This window comes from Rana temporaria, chromosome 5, assembly GCF_905171775.1.
Source record: "Rana temporaria chromosome 5, aRanTem1.1, whole genome shotgun sequence".
Classification (NCBI taxonomy): Eukaryota; Metazoa; Chordata; class Amphibia; order Anura; family Ranidae; genus Rana; species Rana temporaria.
The window spans coordinates 137,651,592-137,673,006 of NC_053493.1; the positions used below are offsets into that span (position 1 = coordinate 137,651,592).

General features: G+C 45.1%; 1 protein-coding gene across 4 annotated transcripts in view; it reads left to right on the forward strand.

The window, feature by feature from the left end:
* The first annotated feature begins 548 nt into the window (after window positions 1-548).
* The window catches only part of TPK1 (thiamin pyrophosphokinase 1), a 689,236-nt gene continuing 668,369 nt past the window's right edge, over window positions 549-21,415 (forward strand). Inside the window, exons 1-2 of one of the 4 annotated variants that reach the window (XM_040353163.1) lie at window positions 549-701; window positions 12,045-12,244. The gene's annotated coding sequence lies outside the window, so the exon portion shown is untranslated. The remainder of the gene's footprint in view (window positions 702-12,044; window positions 12,245-21,415) is intronic. The other 3 variants (XM_040353161.1, XM_040353160.1, XM_040353162.1) reach the window with 3 other exon arrangements.

Here is a 21,415-nt window from a genome sequence, read left to right on the forward strand (position 1 = left end):
CATTTGATGGGCGCTGGTGGGGCTGCATTTGATGGGCGCTGGTGGGGCTGCATTTGATGGGCGCTGGTGGGGCTGCATTTGATGGGCGCTTGTGAGGCTGCAGTGATGGGCACTTCATTAAAAAGGTGGGGTAAACTTGGGCAGGGAAAAGGGGGTGGAGTCAGGGGTGAAGCAAGGGGGGCATGAGAAAAATAAGGTTTCGCCTAGGGTGTCAATAATCCTAGCACCAGCCCTGTATAGATCAGATCAAAATTTGGGACACATGAGAAGAAAAGAGGGACATTGCTCCAAATCAGGGACAGTCCCTCTCAATCAAGGAAAAGTTGGGAGCTATGGATAAAGCCACAACAAAAATTCCATCAAATGTTGAGCAATAAAGATTACATTATTTCTGAAAAAAAATCAAGTATTCAAAAATTGTTGTCTAATTCTGATCTCCAGTGTATTTATATTATATATATTTCAAATCTTGTGAGAACAAACCTGAAGTAAAACCACCAATGCTGAGCGTAGCAAAAGAAACATAGAAACACATCATGAAAGTTGTAGCAGAGCGGATGTGCAGATGTATTAGGAGATTTACGGCGCGCAGTGATCTAGGTGACATACGGTACCAGGAAGTGAGTGCTGAGTGTGTGGACACTATCAGGAGAGAGGCTTCAGATCAGCACGAGGCAGTGCTGGGGACTAAGCAGTGCTCGGTGGGTGAGATAAAGTGTATTCACACAGTCACATAGAAGGCAACATAGACTGCTGGTCATTGTGATGCGGGGAAGTCTTGTGCTTACTATATAGTGATGTTGCATGGAGGACATGAATGGGAGCTGCCTGTAAGGACACAGGTTCCAGTCACACATGAGTGTATTGTAGCTCAAAGATCCGAAATTCTTCACTTCCCAAATCCCTAGAGCGCCTGTGCAGGTAAATATGACCCTCATGTGGGTGTACACTTCTGTACAAACATGTGAATGAGGCATTAGGGCTCATTACTACTAGTGGTGAGCAACACAGTGGCTAACTAATTGGTCAGCACTCCTGCCTGGCAGCATTGGAGTTGGCAGTTCAAATCCCAGCCATGGTACCACCGGCATGGAGTTTGCATGTTCTCCCTGTGCCTGCCCGCTCACTAAGGATGAGCTCCAGCGTGTTCCCATAGTACACATGCAGAGCCCGCCAGGAAGTCTGCACGGCGCTGTGCTAATCACAGCCAGGGAGACATTTCCCCATCTCTGCAGCCAAGCATCAGGAAATGTCTCCCTGGCTGTGATTAGCACCGCGCCGTGCAGACTTCCTGGCGGGCTCTGCGCGTGTACTATGCGAACACGCTGGAGCTCATCCTTACCGCTCACACTCCAAAGACTTGCTGGTAGGTTAAAGCAGAGTTCCAGCCTTTTTATGTTTATTAAAAGTCAGCAGTGATGTGGCCGCCCGGAGTGTCCCCCCCCCTCCGTCGGCACCTCCATGTACATTGTGGGCACCCGGCCGTGACAGCTTTCGGCTTCACGGCCAGGCATGCGTGAGTCACGCTGCGCTCTATGAGTGGACAGGCGATCTCCTGGGACCTGTCGCATGCTCCAGGAGATCGCCTAGAGGGAGGGGCCACCAAAGGCGAAAGGAGGAGTTGCCTAGTCGGCCTGTAGGTGGGACAGGAAGTCCCACTCCTACCGAAGCCCCCATCCCCCCTCTCCAGCCGTCGTTTTCATTCTTAGTGTGGCCACCCGGCCGGGCACTCACTGTGCATGCTCATGCGGCGCTGCGCACTGTGATTGGTCAGGCAATCGCCTGGGACCTGTCGCGTCTCCCAGGCTATCGCCTCCATGGAGGGGCCGCTGTAGGCGATATGACGTATCGCCTAAGCGGTCCCTAGGCGGAAGGAGGAAGTGGGATTGTGAGTTAGGGACCATAGATTGTAAGCTCCTCAAATGCAGGGACTAAAATGAATGTACAATATATGTATAAAGAACTACATACATTTCAGTGCCATATAAGTACCTTAAAGGGTTTGTAAAGGAATTTTTTTTTTTATCTTAATAGCTTCCTTTACCTTAATGCAGTGCTGTTTTCATGTCCTCATTGTTCGTTTTTGCTCTCAAGTTGCTGTAATTCTTCTCTGATCTCCACACTTCCTGGTTGTCTGTTTCCTGATAACCACAGTACTGGGAGCGTTCTCTCTGCGGTCACTAATCAAGGAGGTGTGATTACTGTGTGTCTAAAACCCCATAGCACCAATCAGTTTCGTTTTCCAAACCATCACTGCCCTGTATTGGCTCTGTACAGCACAGAAGCAGGAAACATGCAAAAACTAAACTAGAAACTGCAGGTACATTATATGATTGATTTTTATCTATTTTTAATAATTTTTAAAAGCAATCAGTTAAAGCGGGGGTTCACCCAAAAAACTTTTTTTAACATTACATTCAGCCGAGTTGTCAGAATGACAATCGGCTGTTTTTTTTTATTTTATCCCCGTACATACTGTATTTTCACCGCCGCTTCCGGGTATGTCTTCTGCGGGACTGGGCGTTCCTAATTGATTGACAGGTTTCCGACCGTCGCATACAGCGTGTCACCGAAAGAAGCCGGGCTGCGAGTCGGCTCTATATGGCGCCTGCGCACCGACTTTCGGCAACTCGTGACGCGCAGTATGCGACGGTCGGAAGCCTGTCAATCAATTAGGAACGCCCAGTCCCGCAGAAGACATACCCGGAAGCGGCGGTGAAAATAAGGTATGTACGGGGATAAAATAAAAAAAACAGCCGATTTTAACATTACATTCAGCCGAGAATGACACATTTTTTTTTTTTTTTTGGGTGAACCCCCCCCCCCCCCCCCCCCCCGCTTTTACTTAGTTGTGACATGACACTACTCTTATATCAAGACATTGCTTGTCTATCAAGGCAAAATGTATTAAAACATTTTGCTTGTCTTGCAAAACGCTCTCAAACCAAGGTTTTACTGTACATAACATTTTTGGGGGTTTAATTATCCTTTAAACACCAACGCTAACCAATTAAAGCGGGGGTTTACCCCAATTTTTTTTTTAAATTGCATCTAGCAGAGCCAGCATACTAAGGACATTACATTTCGGCAGGTCATTTTTTTTTCTTTTTCTCGGTACATACCTTTATATCCTGATGTTCTCCAGGGCTTCCGGGTTCCGATGACTGCAGGACTAGGCGTTCCTATCCTTCCGTTCGCAATTGACGTCTTGTGAAACAGGTGACCTGTCGCACAACGCGCGTCACCAGATATCTGGAAATAGCTGAGCTGCGAGTCGGCACTATACGGCGCCTGTGCAGTCAGCTCTACGCGGCAGGCGCCGTATAGTGCTGACTCGCAGCTCGGCTATTTCCGGAAATCTGGTGACGCGCGTTGTGCGACAGGTCACCTGTTTCACAAGACGTCAATCATCGAACGGAAGGATAGGACCGCACAGTCCCGCAGTCATCAGAACCCTGAGGCTGGGATAGGAACGCCCAGTCCCGAAGTCAACAGAACGCGAAAGCCCTGGACAAAATCCGGATATAAAGGTAAGTACAGAGAAAAAAAAAAACCTGCCAAAATGAAATGTCCTTACTATTAATGTAAAAAAAAAGTTTTTAGGGTGAACCTCCACTTTAAGGACCGCCGCATGTACATATACGTCGGCAGAATGGCACGGACAGGCACATCAATGTATCTGTACGTGCCTGCCTTCCCGTCCGTTAGCCTGTGGGAGCGATCCAGGATGAGGGGGCGGCTGTTCGTTTCTGGCCACCCCTTCGCGATCGCTCCCAGCGAATCACCTTCCGCCTCTGCCTGTGTAATGTAAACACAGGCAGAGGAAGTGATGTCATCTCTCCTCCTGGCAGTCTTTTCGTCCGGCGAGAGGAGAGGAGACATCACACGTGAGTTGCACCTAACAGTACACTGACACCAGTCACACATAGGCACACTTAACCCCCCCAGTCACCCCCAGATCATCCCCCCAGCCACATTGTCACTGATTGCAGTGATCATTTATTTACTGATCACTGCATTTAGTGTCATTTGTGACAGTAAAAAGTTGCAGGGCAGTTAGTCTTAGGCCCCTTTAGGTTCAGGGTAGCCCCCTACCCCCCCTAATAAAGGTTAACCCCTTGATCGCCCCCCAGTTAACCCTTTCACCCCCTATCGCCAGTGTCACTAAGCAATCGTTTTTCTGATTGCTGTATTAGTATCGCTGGTGCCGCTAGGTAGCCAGTTATTTTTTGAGGTTCGCCACCAGGTTTTTATAGCGTTGGGTACCCCCATACATTTTCTAAATAAAGGTTTTAACCCCTGATTGCCCCTAGAGTTAACCCTTTGCCCAGTGATCACTGTAAGTGTCACTGGTGACGCTGGTTAGCCAGTTAGTTATTTAGGTTCGCCGTCAGGTACCCCCATATATTACCTAACAAAGGTTTTAACCCCCTGATTGCCCCCTAGTTAACCCTTTCACCAGTGATCACCGTATAAGTGTTACGGTTGACGCTGGTTAGTTAGTTTGCTGTTTAAAGCATCAGGGCACCCGCGGTTTATAACCCAATAAAGGTTTAACCCCCTGATCGCCCCACGGGTGATATCAATTACATTTTAGTGTCAGTCAGGGCCTGCGTCACCCCAGGCAGCGTTAGGTAAGTGCCAGTAACGCTTAAACCCACGCGCAAAGCATGCACCCCCCCTAGTGGTATAGTATCTGAACGGATCGATACCTGATCTGATCAGATCTATACTAGCGTACCCAGCAGTTTAGGGTACCCAAAAACGCATTGTTAGCGGAATCAGCCCAGATACCCGCTTGCACCTGCGTTTTGCCCCTCCTCCCACCCCACCCAAGTGCAGTATCAATCGATCACTGTCCCTTACAAAACACAACACACATAACTGCAGTGTTCGCAGAGACAGGCCTGATCCCTGCGATCGCTAACAGATTTTTTTTTTAAGCGTTTTCTACAGTCGCTGACAGTCGGGTGCTTTTTTTTTCTGTGAATCATCACTAGTGTACCACTAAATTTAGAGCCCAAAATGGCAAAGCGAATGTACACTAGTCCAGAAGCCTACACGTTTCTGAGCATGACAGATAGTGAAGAGGAGGTCACGCATCTGTCAGATTCTGGCTCAGAATATAATCCTGTAGACGACAGCGGCTCCATGCCAGATAGCTCTGACGACAAAGTTGTGGTCCCTGCTAAGGCCAGGCGTACCCGACCCCGTTCTGATGTTGTTGAGCAGCAAGAACCGCAGGACCCTTGTATGGAGCAGAGAACCAGTACTAGCGCCGCTATTCCTTCTGGGGAACTGGCAAGCACCAGCGGCCTAGTACACCCTGGTCGTTCATCCAGCACTGCAGTATCACGTGGTGACGTGGCGAGTCCCATAAGTGCAGTTCAAGCTGGCGAGGTGGCAAGCACAAGTAGTGTCCCGCTGCCACCAATAAGAAGAAAAAGACAGGCCTGTCGTGCCCATAGTGCCCTTCTTGCAGAATTTGCCTATCCTGATTGGGTCCCCACCACTTCTGCAGAACCTGTACTTCCCCCATTCACTGGCCAACCCGGTATTTAGGTGGAAACAGCTGATTTTACGTCACTTGATTTTTATTTGCTGTTTTTCACGGAAGATCTCTACAGGGAGTGCAGAATTATTAGGCAAATGAGTATTTTGACCACATCATCCTCTTTATGCATGTTGTCTTACTCCAAGCTGTATAGGCTCGAAAGCCTACTACCGATTAAGCATATTAGGTGATGTGCATCTCTGTAATGAGAAGGGGTGTGGTCTAATGACATCAACACTCTATATCAGGTGTGCATAATTATTAGGCAACTTCCTTTCCTTTGGCAAAATGGGTGAAAAGAAGGACTTGACAGGCTCAGAAAAGTCAAAAATAGTGAGATATCTTGCAGAGGGATGCAGCACTCTTAAAATTGCAAAGCTTCTGAAGCGTGATCATCGAACAATCAAGCGTTTCATTCAAAATAGTCAACAGGGTCGCAAGAAGCGTGTGGAAAAACCAAGGCGCAAAATAACTGCCCATGAACTGAGAAAAGTCAAGCGTGCAGCTGCCAAGATGCCACCTGCCACCAGTTTGGCCATATTTCAGAGCTGCAACATCACTGGAGTGCCCAAAAGCACAAGGTGTGTAATACTCAGAGACATGGCCAAGGTAAGAAAGGCTGAAAGACGACCACCACTGAACAAGACACACAAGCTGAAACGTCAAGACTGGGCCAAGAAATATCTCAAGACTGATTTTTCTAAGGTTTTATGGACTGATGAAATGAGAGTGAGTCTTGATGGGCCAGATGGATGGGCCCGTGGCTGGATTGGTAAAGGGCAGGGAGCTCCAGTCCGACTCAGACGCCAGCAAGGTGGAGGTGGAGTACTGGTTTGGGCTGGTATCATCAAAGATGAGCTTGTGGGGCCTTTTCGGGTTGAGGATGGAGTCAAGCTCAACTCCCAGTCCTACTGCCAGTTTCTGGAAGACACCTTCTTCAAGCAGTGGTACAGGAAGAAGTCTGCATCCTTCAAGAAAAACATGATTTTCATGCAGGACAATGCTCCATCACACACGTCCAAGTACTCCACAGCGTGGCTGGCAAGAAAGGGTATAAAAGAAGAAAAACTAATGACATGGCCTCCTTGTTCACCTGATCTGAACCCCATTGAGAACCTGTGGTCCATCATCAAATGTGAGATTTACAAGGAGGGAAAACAGTACACCTCTCTGAACAGTGTCTGGGAGGCTGTGGTTGCTGCTGCACGCAATGTTGCTGGTGAACAGATCAAAACACTGACAGAATCCATGGATGGCAGGCTTTTGAGTGTCCTTGCAAAGAAAGGTGGCTATATTGGTCACTGATTTGTTTTTGTTTTGTTTTTGAATGTCAGAAATGTATATTTGTGAATGTTGAGATGTTATATTGGTTTCACTGGTAAAAATAAATAATTGAAATGGGTATATATTTGTTTTTTGTTAAGTTGCCTAATAATTATGCACAGTAATAGTCACCTGCACACACAGATATCCCCCTAAAATAGCTAAAACTAAAAACAAACTAAAAACTACTTCCAAAAATATTCAGCTTTGATATTAATGAGTTTTTGGGGTTCATTGAGAACATGGTTGTTGTTCAATAATACAATTAATCCTCAAAAATACAACTTGCCTAATAATTCTGCACTCCCTGTATAGATCTATTGTGGACCAGAGTAATTTATATGCTGGTACTTACATCGCCGCCAATCCCCAGTCCGTCCTTGCCAGAGAATGGAAACCACTTACGGTTTTCAAATTTAAAACCTTTCTGGACCTTTGCCTCAACATGGGCATACACCAATTTCCGAAGTTGCAGACTTATTGGTCCACAAGACCATATGCCCATATTCTCTGCTTCCATGGCCAGGAAACGATACGAGGAGATCCTGTGGTTCTTGCATTTCAATGACAATGAACTTTGTCGTCCACGTGGAGACCCTGAATACGACCGGCTCTACAAAATTCGGCCCCTCATAAACCACTTCAACAAACGTTTTGCAGCCTTGTATAATCCCCAGCAAGTTGTTTGCGTTGATGAGTGCCTAATTAAATTTTCTGGCCGCTTGTCTTTCAAGCAGTACCGTCCCAGCAAGCGTGCCAGATACGGGGTCAAGCTCTATAAGCTTTGTGACAGGGCAACAGGCTACACATGAAGCTTTATGGTTTATGAGGGCAAAGATAGTCGGGTAGAGCCGGAGGGCTGTCCAGATTACATAGGGAGCGCTGGCAAGATTGTGTGGGACTTGGTGTCACCCTTATTCGGAAAGTGGTACCATTTATAAGTGGACAATTATTACACCAGCGTGCCACTTTTTAGTCACTTGTTTGATCGTCAGATTGGAGCATGTGGCACCGTGCGACCTAATCGATCGCCGGGGCTTTCTCCAGCGGCTTGTAGATTCCCATCTTAGCCTGGGGACGAGAGCCTGCTGCAAGTGTAAAAATTTGCTCGCTGTGAAGTGGTGGGACAATAAGAATGTTTTCGTTTTTACCACCCTTCACGCAGACACGACAGTACAAATTCGTACGGCGGCTGATGTTGTGGAGAAACCTCTCTGTGTCCACCAATATAACCAAAATATGGGAGGGGTGGACCTCAACGACCAGTTGATGGCGCTGTATCATATTGCTTGTAAGGCGAGACGCTGCTACAAAAAAGTGTCTCTATTTATTTCAATTGGCTTTGCTGAACGCTCATGTCTTATACAGTGCTTCAGGACAGACTGGATCCTTCCTTCAATTCCAGGATGAGATCATCTTAGAACTCCTGTATCCAGGCGGTTCTACACCTCACCATCCCCTATCAAATGCAGTAAGCCGACTGCATGAGAGGCATTTTTCGTATGCCCTCAAGAGTACCCCTATCCAATGAGCCCCCCAAAGAAGATGTCGTGTCTGTACCAAGCGCGGATATAGGCGTGACACAAGTTATTTTTGTCCCCACTGTCCTGCCAATCCTGGTCTTTGTATTGGTGAATGTTTTGAACGCTTCCACACACGAGTGAAGTATTAATGTAGGGTAAAGCATTTCACAGGCTAGGCACACTTACACAGGGTCTCCCAAGATGCCATCTAATTTTGAGAGACCCAAACCTGGAACCGAAAAGTTGAACAGGTACAGTTGCAAAAAAAAGTGTTAAACAAAAAAAAAATTTAAAAAGGAAAAAATAAAAACACAAAAAAAATATATAAAAAAAAAAATAGTTGTCGTTTTATTGTTCTCTACCTCTCTATTCTCTCTCTATTGTTCTGCTCTTTTTTACTGTATTCTATTCTGTAAAGTTTTATTGTTATTATGTTTTATCATGCTTGCTTTTCAGGTATGTATTTTACTTTACTTTTTTCAGGTACGCCATTCAGCTGTTGCGTGGATTTATTTATCTTGACAGCAACAGCGTTTGCTCCCACGATTTATAAAGCCGTGACTCCAGTGCTGTAGGAGGTGATTTTACCACCACAGTTAAAAAAAGAGCATATATGCCGAAGCACGGGGGCAATAGGGGCGGAGGAGCGATTTTGCGCCTAATGCTGCGTACATACAGTCGACATTCCCAAGGAGGCTTTCCCGTGGAAAAGTCCGACCGTGTGTACTCGGTATAACTTTTTTTGCGGGAGGATGCCCCCATGCTTCGGCATATATCTATTTTAGGCACAGGTTGCGTTAAAAAATGTTTTCTTTTTTACTATGTTTTTTTTTTGGTATTTGCTTTGCAGGTATGGTATGGTCTTACTGATATACTGTAATGTTACTTTGTTTTAATGTTAACCATCATTTGCTTAGCAGGTACGCCATTCAGTTGCAGCGCGGATTTATTTATTTATTGACAGCAACATCGTTTGCTCCTACGATACATAAAGCCGTGACTCCAACGCTGTAGGAGGTGATTTCACCACCACAGTTAAAAAAAGAGCATATATGCCGAAGCATGGGGGCATTAGGGGCGGAGGAGCAATTTTGCTCCTAATGCCACGTACATACGGTCAAAATTCCGACGGAGGCTTGCCCGTGAAAAAGTCAGACCGTGTGTACGCGGCATACCTTTTTTGCGGGAGGATGCCCCCATGCTTCGGCATATATAAATGGTGCATGTATGCCCATCATTAGAAGTGGGTGGATGAAGGGAGGTATTCTAATGGTGGGCATACCCACCGATCAATCTTTTTTTCGTTCAGCCAACAGGCTGCATAAAAAAAGATTACAATACATGTCCAACAAGAACCATCAACGTATGGTATGTTGCTGGACTTTAAATGGTTATACCAGAATGATGCCTGCAGGTTTAGGCATCATCTTGGTATCATTCTTTTCAGTCAGCGGTCGGTTTTCATGTAAAAGCAATCCTAGCGGCTAATTACCCTCTAGACTGCTTTTACATTCAGTGGGAGGGAATGCCCCCCCCCCCCGGATATAAACAGCACCATTGAGAAAGCATTTTATCACACCGATCTTGGTGTGGTCAGATGCTTTGAGGGCAGAGGAAAGATCTAGAGTCTAATAGACCCCATTTTTTCCAAAAAAAGAGTACCTGTCACTAACTATTGCTATCATAGGGGATATTTACATGCCCTGAGATAACAATAAAAATGGTAAAAAAGAAATAAAATGGAAGGAACAGTTTACAAATAAAATAAAAAAAGCTAAATAAAAAAAAAGCATCCCTGTCCCCCCTTGCTCTTGCGCAAAGGCGAACGCAAGCGTCGGTCTGGAGTCTTTGTAAACAGCAAGTGAACCATGCATGTGAGGTATCACCGCGAAGGGCAGATCGAGGGCAGTAATTTTAGCATGTAAATCTAATGTGGTAACCTGTAAATGCTTTTAAAAATGCATGTAGTTTGTCGCCACTGTGCGTTTGTGCGCAATTTTAAAGTATGTCGTGTTTGGTATCCATGTACTCGGCCTAAGATCATCTTTTTTATTTCATCAATAATTTGGGCAATATAGTGTGTTTTAAAAAAAAAAAAGAGTATTTTTTCCCCAAAAAATGCGTTTGAAAAATCACTGCGCAAATACTGTGTGGGAAAAAAAAATGCAACACCCACCATTTTAATCTGTAGGGCCTTTGCTTTAAAAAAATATATAATGCTTCAACTTAACTTTCTTGCAAAAAAAAAAAAAAAATGTTTTTATGTAAACAAACAGTGTCAGAAAGGGCTTTGTCTTCAAGTGGTTAGAAGAGTGGGTGATGTATGACATAAGCTTCTAAATGTTGTGCATAAAATGCCAGGACAGTTCAACCCCCCCCCCCCCCCAAATGACCCCATTTTGGAAAGTAGACACCCCAAGCTATTTGAGTGGCATGTCGAGTCCATGGAATATTTTATATTTTGACACAAGTTGCAAGAATCTTTTTTTTTTATTTTTTTGCGCAAAAATGGTATATTGCTCAAACATGCCATGGGCATATGTGGAATTACACCCCAAAATACATTCTGCTGCTTCTCCTGAGTACGGGGATACCACATGTGTGAGACTTTTTGGGAGCCTAGCCGTGTACGGGACCCCAAAAACCAATCACCGACTTCAGGCTTTCGAAGGGTGTGAATTTTTGATTTCACTCCTCTCTACCTATCAGTTTCGGAGGCCATAGAATGCCCAGATGGCACAAAACCCCCCAAATGACCCCATTTTGGAAAGCTATTTGCTGAGAGGTATGGTGAGTATTTTGCAGATCTCGCTTTTTGTCACAAAGTTTTGAAAATTTAAAAAAGGAAAAAAAAAAACACTTTTATTTTCTTTCTTTATTTTCAAAAACAAATGCGAGCTGTAAAATACTCACTATGTCTCTCAGCAAATAGCTTGGGGTGTCTACTTTCCAAAATAGGGTCATTTGGGGGGGTTTTGTGCTATTTTGGCATTTTATGGCCTTCGAAACTGTGATAAGTAGTGAGGAGTGAAATCAAAAATTTATGCCCTTAGAAATCTTGAAGACGGTGCTTGGTTTTCGGGGTCCCTTATGCAGCTAGGCTCCCAAAAAGTCCCACACATGTGGTATCCCCGTACTCAGGAGGAGCAACAGAATGTATTTTGGGGTGCAATTCCACATATAACCATGGCATTTGTGAGCAATATATCATTTAGTGACAACTTTTTGTAAAAAAAAAAATGTTTTTGTCATTATTCAATCACTTGGGACACATTTTTTTTTCTCAATGGACTCAACATGCCTCTCAGCAATTTCCTTGGGGTGTCTACTTTCCAAAATGGGGTCATTTGGGGGGGGGGGGGGTTTGTACTACCTTGCCATTTTAGCACCTCAATAAATGATAGGCAGTCATAAATTAAAAGCTGTGTAAATTCCAGAAAATGTACCCTAGTTTGTAGACGCTATAACTTTTGCGAAAACCAATAAATATACGCTTATTGACTTTTTTTTTTTTTTTTTACTAAAGACGTGTGGCTGAATACATTTTGGCCTAAATGTTTGACTAAAATGTTGTTTATTCGATTTTTCTTTATAACAAAAAGTAGAAAATATAATTTTTTTTCAAAATTTTCGGTCTTTTTCAGAGGCAATCAATTGCCATCAAAAGAAAGCTCTATTTGTGGAAAGAAAAGGACGCCGATTTCGTTTCGGGAACAACATTGCATGACCGCGCAATTACCAGTTAAAGCAGCGCAGTGCCAAATTGTAAAAACACCTTGGGTCCTTTACCTGCCTAAAGGTCCGGGTCCTAAGTGGTTAAAACAAGCTGAGAATCTTGACTGAGGTGACTTATAAGAGATGCTTATAAAGTTTTGGTCCTGTTCTTTTTACTGTATAGAGGTGCAGAGGTCCTGTTTTGTGATGGGAGGAAATATACTTTTAAAGAATACTGAAGCTTATATTAACCGCTTGCTGTTTTACTGCGGCAGGTTGGCTCGGCTGCACAAAATCATGTAATATAACGTGATGTTGCGCTGCGCCACCTGTTTGCACCTGGTGCTGATGCGTTTGCCTGGCGGGCGCAACCACCGCCAGGCACCCGCGATCGCTCGTAACGCACAGCTCCCGGTTCTTTCGGGGGGAGAAATGACTGATCTATGTTCATACGATGTATGAACAGCGATCTGTCATTCCCCCTTGTCAGTCCCACCCCCCTTCAGTTAGAACACACTTTAGGGAACATAACCCCTTGATTGCCCCCTAGTGTTAACCCCTTCACTGCCAGTGACATTTTTTCAGTAATCAATGTGTTTTTATAGCACTGATCGCTATTAAAATGCCAATGGTTCCAAAAATGTGTCAAAAGTGTCCGATGTGTCTGCCATAAGGTCGCAGTACTGATAAAAATTGCAGATTGCCGTCATTAGTAAAAAAAAAATGAATAAAAAATGCCATAAAACTACCTCATATTTTGTAGACGCTATAACTTTTGCGCAAACCAATTTAGTAAACGCTTATTGCGATTTTTTTTTTTTTTTTTTTTTTTTTGGATTTTTTTTATAAAAAATATGTAGAAGAATACGTATCGGCCTGAACTGTGAATTTTTTATTTATTTTTTATATATTTTTGGGGGATATTTATTATAGCAAAAAGTAAAAAATATTCATTTTTTTTTTTCAAAATTGTCACTCTATTTTTGTTTATAGCGCAAAAAATAAAAACCACAGAGGTGATCAAATACCACCAAAAGAAAGCTCTATTTGTGGGAAAAAAGGACGTCAAATTTCTTTGGGAGCCACTTCGCATGACCGCGCAAATGTCAGTTAAACCGACGCAGTGCTGAATCGCAAAAAATGCCCGGTCTATGACCAGCAAAATGGTCCGGGCTGAAGTGGTTAAAGTGAAGAAAAATTGTAAAGGGACGCACTCACATTGCCACATCTGTGTGTGTGTGTGTGTGTGTGTGTATGTATATGTATATGTATATATATATATATATATATATATATATATATATATATATATATATATATATATATATATATATATATATTATGGAACGGAAAAGATTGGTGCTACAAGGGACACCAAAAAAGGTTGGACTTTGTAGGCATAAACAACAATGTGAAGGTTTTTAGAAAAAATATAAAACAATTTATTAGAAAAAGTAATACATGGTATAATCACATAAATGAACAATATGGTTAAAAATCATGTAGGATGATAAAGTATACATAATGACTCCTTTGCATATTGATGCGTTTCACCGTGAGGCTTCTTCAAGGATATGAGCAAGGTTCAAAGAAGAAAACAAGTCTCACTATCTGGGAGTGGACTTCTAATATATGAGGGTCCAATGGACAAAGTATTCCAAGATAGTGAGACTTGTTTTCTTCTTTGAACCTTGCTCATATCCTCGAAGAAGCCTCACAGTTAAACGCGTCGATATGCAACGGCTCACTATGTATACTTTATCATCCTACATGATTTTTAACCATATTGTACATTTATGTGATTATACCATGTATTACTTTTTCTAATAAATTGTTTTATATTTTTTCTAAAAACCTTCACATTGTTGTTTATGCCTTCAAAGTCTGACCTTTTTCTCAAGTCGTCTTCCAGGACGGCACAATGAGAGATGACTGGCTCCACCTGACAGGAAACACAATCAATCAAGAGGTTAAAAACCCCGCCCCTCACCGTGCTCCTCGGTTTTTGATTGTGTTTACCCACAGCGAAACCGTTTGTTTTTTTGTCCTGTTGTCATGGACATGCAATAATGTCTGGCAGCTTACCTTCTCCTCATGTGTCCATTAGAGGCCTGACCCTCTTCTGGCTGCCTTTTTATCATCTCTCCTTCCTATATGGCCCCACCCCAGGCCATCCCAGGAAGTCTATATTAACTGTTGCACTGCAGGTCTGCTTTGCTGTTCAACCTTGTTGTTAGCTTAAGTTCCTGTCTGCAGTGTGCTACATTTATCTTCCTGTGTACCGTTTTTGGCTCGTCCCTGACTTCTGTTTTCTTGTGACCCTGACCTTTTGCCTGTCCCTCGGTTACCCTTGTCTGCCTGTTGCCCTGACCTCGGCTTACCCATCACTATCGCTTGTCCTGGTTGCTGCTTCCCCTCTCTCCCTGCGGAGCGTGACCTAGGGGATCCCAGGGGTCGTGACCTGGATCTAGCTGCAGCGAAGGCCATCCTCACCACTAGAGGCTCTGGTGAACACAAAGCTGGGTCTTAGACTCCCCGCCCTGGGGTATCTTGGGCTCACGCTTCCTCTATGATTGCAGCAGTTGGCTATAGGGTTCAATACCCTGTGGTGCATCCCTGACCCGAACGGGGTGCACTTGTCACCTGGCCACAGGTGACCTGACACCTGCGGACCTGAAGGCCTAAGGCCGGAGGTTTCCCCCTGAGCACTGGAGGACCCTAGGTACAGTTTTGTTCCTAGTACTCCAGGGCTGTTCTTTCCTCTTTTCTCCCCTCTACCTGCTGGGTGTCCTGTCTGGAGGGGGGATTGGCGCTTCTGCAGTGGGAACCCGGGGCCGCCTGCCGGGTCTATTGCACGCTTTATTAAGCATTCTTGTGTATTTTTATTAGGGTTGTCCCGATACCACTTTTTTAGGACCGAGTACAAGTACCGATACTTTTTTTCATGTACTCGCCGATACCAATTACCGATACTTTTTTTATGTCCCCCCACAAATGCAGCCATGTCCCCCCATAAATGCATCCATGTCCCCCCCCCCATAAATGCAGCCATGTCCCCCCCCCCCATAAATGTCTCCACAGAAAAAGCCAAGCCCCTCCCCCCCGCCGCCTAATTAATCAGCGCAGGGAACATTACAGCTTTCATTTGAATAGCTGTGTGTTCCCCGCCGCGCCATGTATAGACGCTCCCCCTTGCTCGGATTGGACGGGTGATCTGTCTATCAAATTCCCAGAGCAAGGGGGAGTGTCTATACATGACGAGGCGCGGCGGGGAACACACAGCTATTCAAATGAAAGCTGTAATGTTCCCCGCCGCGCCTCGTCATGTATAGACACTCCCCCTTGCTCAGGCACTTTGATAGACAGATCTCCCGTCCAATCCGAGCAAGGGGGAGTGTCTATACATGGCGCGGCGGGGAACACACAGCTATTCAAATAAAAGCTGTAATGTTCCCCGCGCTGATCAACTAGGCGGCGGGGGGGCTTGGCTTTCTCTTTGAGGACTGCTCGGCTCCGCTCTCCACCCCCTCCCCACCCGCTCACTAGAAAAAAAAAAGTATCGGGTTTGGCATCGGGAGCATTTGCGCGAGTACAAGTACTCGTGCAAATGCTCAGTATCGGTACCGATCGGGACAACCCTAATTTTCTCCTACGCCTTCCAGGACGGCACACCAGAGAGATAAGGGCTCCTCCCACAGGAAACACAATCAATTGACAAGTTTGTTATAAGTTCCCACCCACCCCCTTGCTCCTCAGTATTTTGATTGTGTTTCTCCCGAACACAGCGGCACGTTTGTTGTTTTATATTACCTGGAGACGGTGAGGTCGAAGGGTACCCCTGTTGAGGCAGGTTCAGGGAGGCCGGGGAGAGCTGAACTAACCTGTTGGCTTCGGTCGCTCACAGGTCGCCACAAAGATATGCATGGGCGCTCTGAGCTGTGGTGAAAAAGCCATCGTCCCTCTGCAAAAAAGCCGCCACGATACTGCTCTCTCCTTCCTGGGGGGGTTGCCACTAAGGAGCATTGCGCTCCAAGCCTCTCTCTGAGAGAAACGGGAACCGCGCCACCGGAGCGTGGGCGTTTCCTTACAGGGCAACCCGGAAGTGACGCTTCGGCGTGGAGAGCAGCGTGGAGCGGTGGGGTCGGCGGCGGATAAACCCTAACACAGGTACCGGCAAGCCAAGGACCCAGCCAACCTCCTCATGGAACAGGAGGAGAGGAAGGCAAATGTGATTGCAGGCAGATCCAGGTCGGGGTGTGGTGAGTACTAATCCCCCTTGGAAAGGGAGGAGGAAAGGGAGTGAGAGCTCCTGGCTTTCAGGGGTCTGAGATCCCGGAGCCAGCCAGAACAGGCTGGAGTATATTTCTCAACACCTTTTCCCCTCCCCAGTACAAACCTGCAGTCCTAGGGGAGGACAGAGTAAAGTGTATATCTCTTGTCTTTAATCTCCCCAGCGGAGCCCAGGAGACCCAAATAAACAATCTCCTGCCGCTACAGGGCAAAGCTCCTCTAAAAATAAATGTGTGGGTACTGTAAGGATAAATTCCCACCCAAAGCCCTTTTGCTAAGAATTTTTTAAAAACTTTCCGTGTAACCACCAGGCAGCCAGTAACTTAAGGTCTGACATAGAGGAGCTTATCCCTAGAGAGGACACATCCTCCCAGGAAGGCCTTGTCTGAATGGGATCTAGTGCCCTTCCCCCCGCTTTCACAGTCATTCCCTCTAGTCCAGTAAAGGAAACTAAGGAAGACAGGGAGGTTAAGGGGGAGCCGAGCAGAATAGGACGCCCCATTCACCCTAGTGGATCTGGGGGGACTTCTGCAGGGAAAAATCGGCCTCTGAGGACCTTATAGAAGTCCCTAGAATAATCTCATATAAAGGCCTGAGCAAGGCTCAATCCAGGGTGGTGGTTTTTTATCCACTCCATTAATCCCTAAAGGATTAGAGCCAACTGCCATGAACCTGACAGCTTACAATGGTGCTGTTAGAGGTTTTTAGCCCCGCAAAAACCTACCTCCTAAACTCTTAAAGGGGGGTGGACAGGCACTCATAGGGGACATCTTAAATGTATATATATTACCCTTGAGGAGGTTGCTTATTAGTGGCAACATCTTCCCAAGTTCCAACAGGTGTCTGATTGCCTATCATCTCCTCCTTACACTGCTACTATATCTATCAGTGTATAAGAGTTAATCAATAAACCTCTGGTGGCTTAGGCAACAAAACCACCAGGGCTGTATGAGAAGCAGAAAATGTGAGCCTGAAACCCTTAATTAAGAGTTTTTTCTCTGCAAACCTCTGTGCTAAGGCTATGAAAATTAGCCTGTATTTAGTATGAAGCCCTACAGGTGTCTGATTGCCTCCAGCCTAAGATTGTGATCACCTCTGCATTAGAGATCTAATTGATCGCTGGGTCTGTGCTCGTTAAGACCTTAAAGGCCTGGACTCGCTCCCACCTGTGTGTATGGATCAGCTACAACTACTCAGACTTATGCATGGTAAAATAGCAGCTACCACTATTGTGGTATGATCACACACCTCAGACTTCCATTATTGGAACTACCATATTCCTCCACTGAGGGAAGGATTAGTATCTGGAGTTCAGGCTCTGCCTAGGATAGATTGTTGGCCTGACCGCATCAGAAATGCTATCCTATGGCTCACTAGAAATGCATAATGTTGATTATGTAATGGCACACAGTTGCTTACCAAAACGCATAACATTGATATGTTGGTAACACTTCTATTGTATAACCATACACCATTGCTATTCAGAAATGCTCAACATAGTTTACTGATAGTAATATTTCTGTGGGTTATGCGACTTTACAAGGTTGCTAGTCAGAAACGCACAACATTGGAAGTTTATCTTGTGTCTTTTCTGTTATATAAATATCCTATGGTTCATCAGAAATGCATAATATTGACTATGTAATGTTACACTACTGCTTATCAGAAACACATGTCTTTGAGTGACTGATAGCGACATTTCTGCTGGTTATATGACTGTACAATTTTGCTAATCAAGAAAACGCACAATATTGTAGTGGATATTTATGTAGGTTAAGTGACCGTACACGGTGGCTATTCAGATATGCACTGAATTAAGCTTTCAGTTGCTAGTGACATTTCTGTTGATTAGATGACCCTACAAGGTTGCATTAAGTAACACATTAAGTGGTCAGCAACATTCTGTTGGTCATATAACTGTACAAGTTTCTAATCAAAAAATGCATAACATTGTATTGCTGGGAATGACACTTCTGTGGGTTCAGTAACTGTATACTGTTGCTATTCAGAAACGCACAGCATTGGGCGTCTGGCTAGTGACTTTTCTGTTGAGTGGCCGACAACATTCTGTGGTATAGCTGTGCAGGTTCTCTAATCAAAAAATACACAGCATTACTGGCAGAAACGCACAGCATTGAGTTTTTACTAAGTGACATTTCTGCCGGGTATATGACGGGGTTGTCTTGTTAAACAGAAATGCACAATGTTATTGTTGGTAACGTTTCTGTCTTAGGTCCCATACCCTGTTAATGATTTGAAGTGTGTTGGTGCCACTCTCTGGTCATGACTGCAGGTGGTCTAGCACCAGCAATACACAGTTGGGGGGCACATATGTCTTTTTGTGTGGTCATACTGGCTATGCGACTGCTTTTTCGTGACCATCGAAAATACGCAAGAGGTGTTAGTAATTTTTCTGTTGGTTATAGGACCGTACTGCGGTCGGTATCAGGAATACACAACACTGAAGCTGTCCTTGTCTTCCTGTTTTTGAACTTATTACCTTAGTTTGCTGTACATCAGAAAAACACAGCATTGGAAGGTGCCCGTGTCTTCTGTGTTTAATTACTCAGAAAAACGCCATAATTGCTATTGTCCTTTCAGTTGGATGAAGGACCCTAACCTATTAAGCATCAGAAGCTCACATTGGAGCCTCTGTCCCTTCCCTTTGCTTAGGTTACATGGTATCTTATTACATATTAGAAATACACAACATTCTAAGTTTGATTTGTGTCTTCTATGTCCTACAGGTGACTGTATATCAGAAAATATAACAGTGAAGGCTGGGTGTGTCTTCCTGTTTTAATGTTCCATATTAAACCTAAGCTGGCTACCCTTCAGAAATTTTAAGATTTATGACCTGTATATCTGTGATATTAATTATATATCTGTCACTTTATTTCAGACCTTATTTTCCATACACATGGAAGGAACAGGATTTCTGATGGCAAAAGATTCAGTCCTTTACATCTAGGCATGCCCTAGACCGGAACCCAGTAGGGTTATAGGACACTAGAAGAAGGTCATAAAAATCACCTATCATGGTTATAAAAAAGAGGGGTTACGCTGTTAGAAATTGGTTGCTTGAGGATACAACATCAGAGCTTATCTGACTAGTTCACCCAATCCGATAAATTTACAGCTCGGTATGTATCCTTCAGGTCACCCCATTGGACGAACTGGATGTGACTAACCAATATTCGTTTCTTACTCCTACTATAGAACTAACCCTATGGTAGGGATCTGCTTAACTTGGCACTCTCTGGTGCCTGGAGTAGATTATGCACTCAGACGCCGTGTATTTACAAAATATTGTATTTTGTTGGCGTGCGGCACTCACGTAATTTGCCCTGAGAGTGTAGGGCGAATTGTGCCTGCGGGTTGTGCACAGGGGTGCGGTGGAGAGTTGCTTCCCCTGATACCTTTTGTTTTATATGCCAAAAAATGCAGTGGTTACTCGCAGTTCTTACCAGGCTCCTTCATGCATAGTTTAACGCATCTGCCAGCAGGACTATAAGGAGCTGGGGGATATAGAACAGCTTCACATCTGACATGTCAGCATTCAGATGGGAAGAGAACCAGAAGTTGGAAATGACCAGGGGGTGATTGGACTTACTTGCCAACAGGCTTGCATAGCAGCCGTTTTTGACCTGTCTAGCAGTGTGCGTTGGAGACAGGGGGTGGAGACAGGGGGTTGGTCGGCACAAGTGGGCGGGCGCAGGAGTGAGCCACGCCAAGACATCCTGTGGACCTGACACTGACCAGTAGGTGTCCTCTCTATAGAGGCACATGCATTCTGATGAATGGAGGGGGGCAGGTGAACTGAAGGGGAACCACCCCTCCTTGAAGGTGCAGGAACACACCAAATGCCCTACTTTGGTACATACCTGCCCAGTCATTTGAGTCCAGGGAATAAGCTTTCCATAATCTAGTATCCTTGAGTGGGTTGATTTCCTTGTTTCACCATGACTATGGCGGACAAGAAGGGGACCCACAAGGATTGTCCGTCAGGAGACCCTTTTTTTCTAAACCATTCTCCTGAACAGACCACTGGCTTGTAACCAGATGTTTTTTCTTGGTCGATCAGAGTAGTTCCTTGTGCCACAGAACAAATCTCTGATTAAACTTTTTGATGGTCCTATGCAGCAATTGCAGACATTATTGACCACGATGGCTAGAATATTGGCACAGCCAATCCTTCTATCTTAAATAATTCACAGGCTCTCAGATTTTTCTTTGAGAGCACATGCCACCTAGGTCCTGCATCCGAAATGGAGACAGGGACATAGGTGGAGCGGACCTGCAGGTCAATTACATGATCCAGCTAGGATACCTTCATCACACACTAGGTAGTGTAGGTGGTGAAACAAAGTCAGACTCTGACATTTAGCAGAAAGACCTTGCAGGCAAGGGTCCCACCCTAAAGTAGGCCTGAGTTCTTTTATATCCTCTCTGGTGTGCCGTCCTGGAAGGCGTAGGAGAAAACCTACGTTAGATCTACCGGTAACGGTATTTCTACGAGCCTTCCAGGACGGCAGGCCTACTACCCACCCTATGTAAAGAAAGGTAAGCTATATGCTAAATGGTAAGTACCGATGGGGTGCCCCTTGTGAACCAGTTCAAGATTACTTTATTAAATACTGAGGAGCAAGGGGGTGGGTGGGAACTTATAACAAACTTGTCAATTGATTGTGTTTCCTGTGGGAGGAGCCCTTATCTCTCTGGTGTGCCGTCCTGGAAGGCTCGTAGAAATACCGTTACCGGTAGATCTAACGTAGGTTTTTATGTTGCAGGAGAGGACGTCACTGCCCAGGGGGTTGCTAGTCGTTCCTCTAAGGCCTCGTACAGACGAACGCGGACCGTTTTCATCGGTTATGTCCGCTGGGATCATTTTGTCTGATGGCTGTACACACCATCAGACCAAATTCCCCGCCGACAGACGACGCTGTGACGCGGCGGCGGCGATGACCTGGAAGTTCAATGCTTCCACGCATGCGTCGAATCACTTCGACGC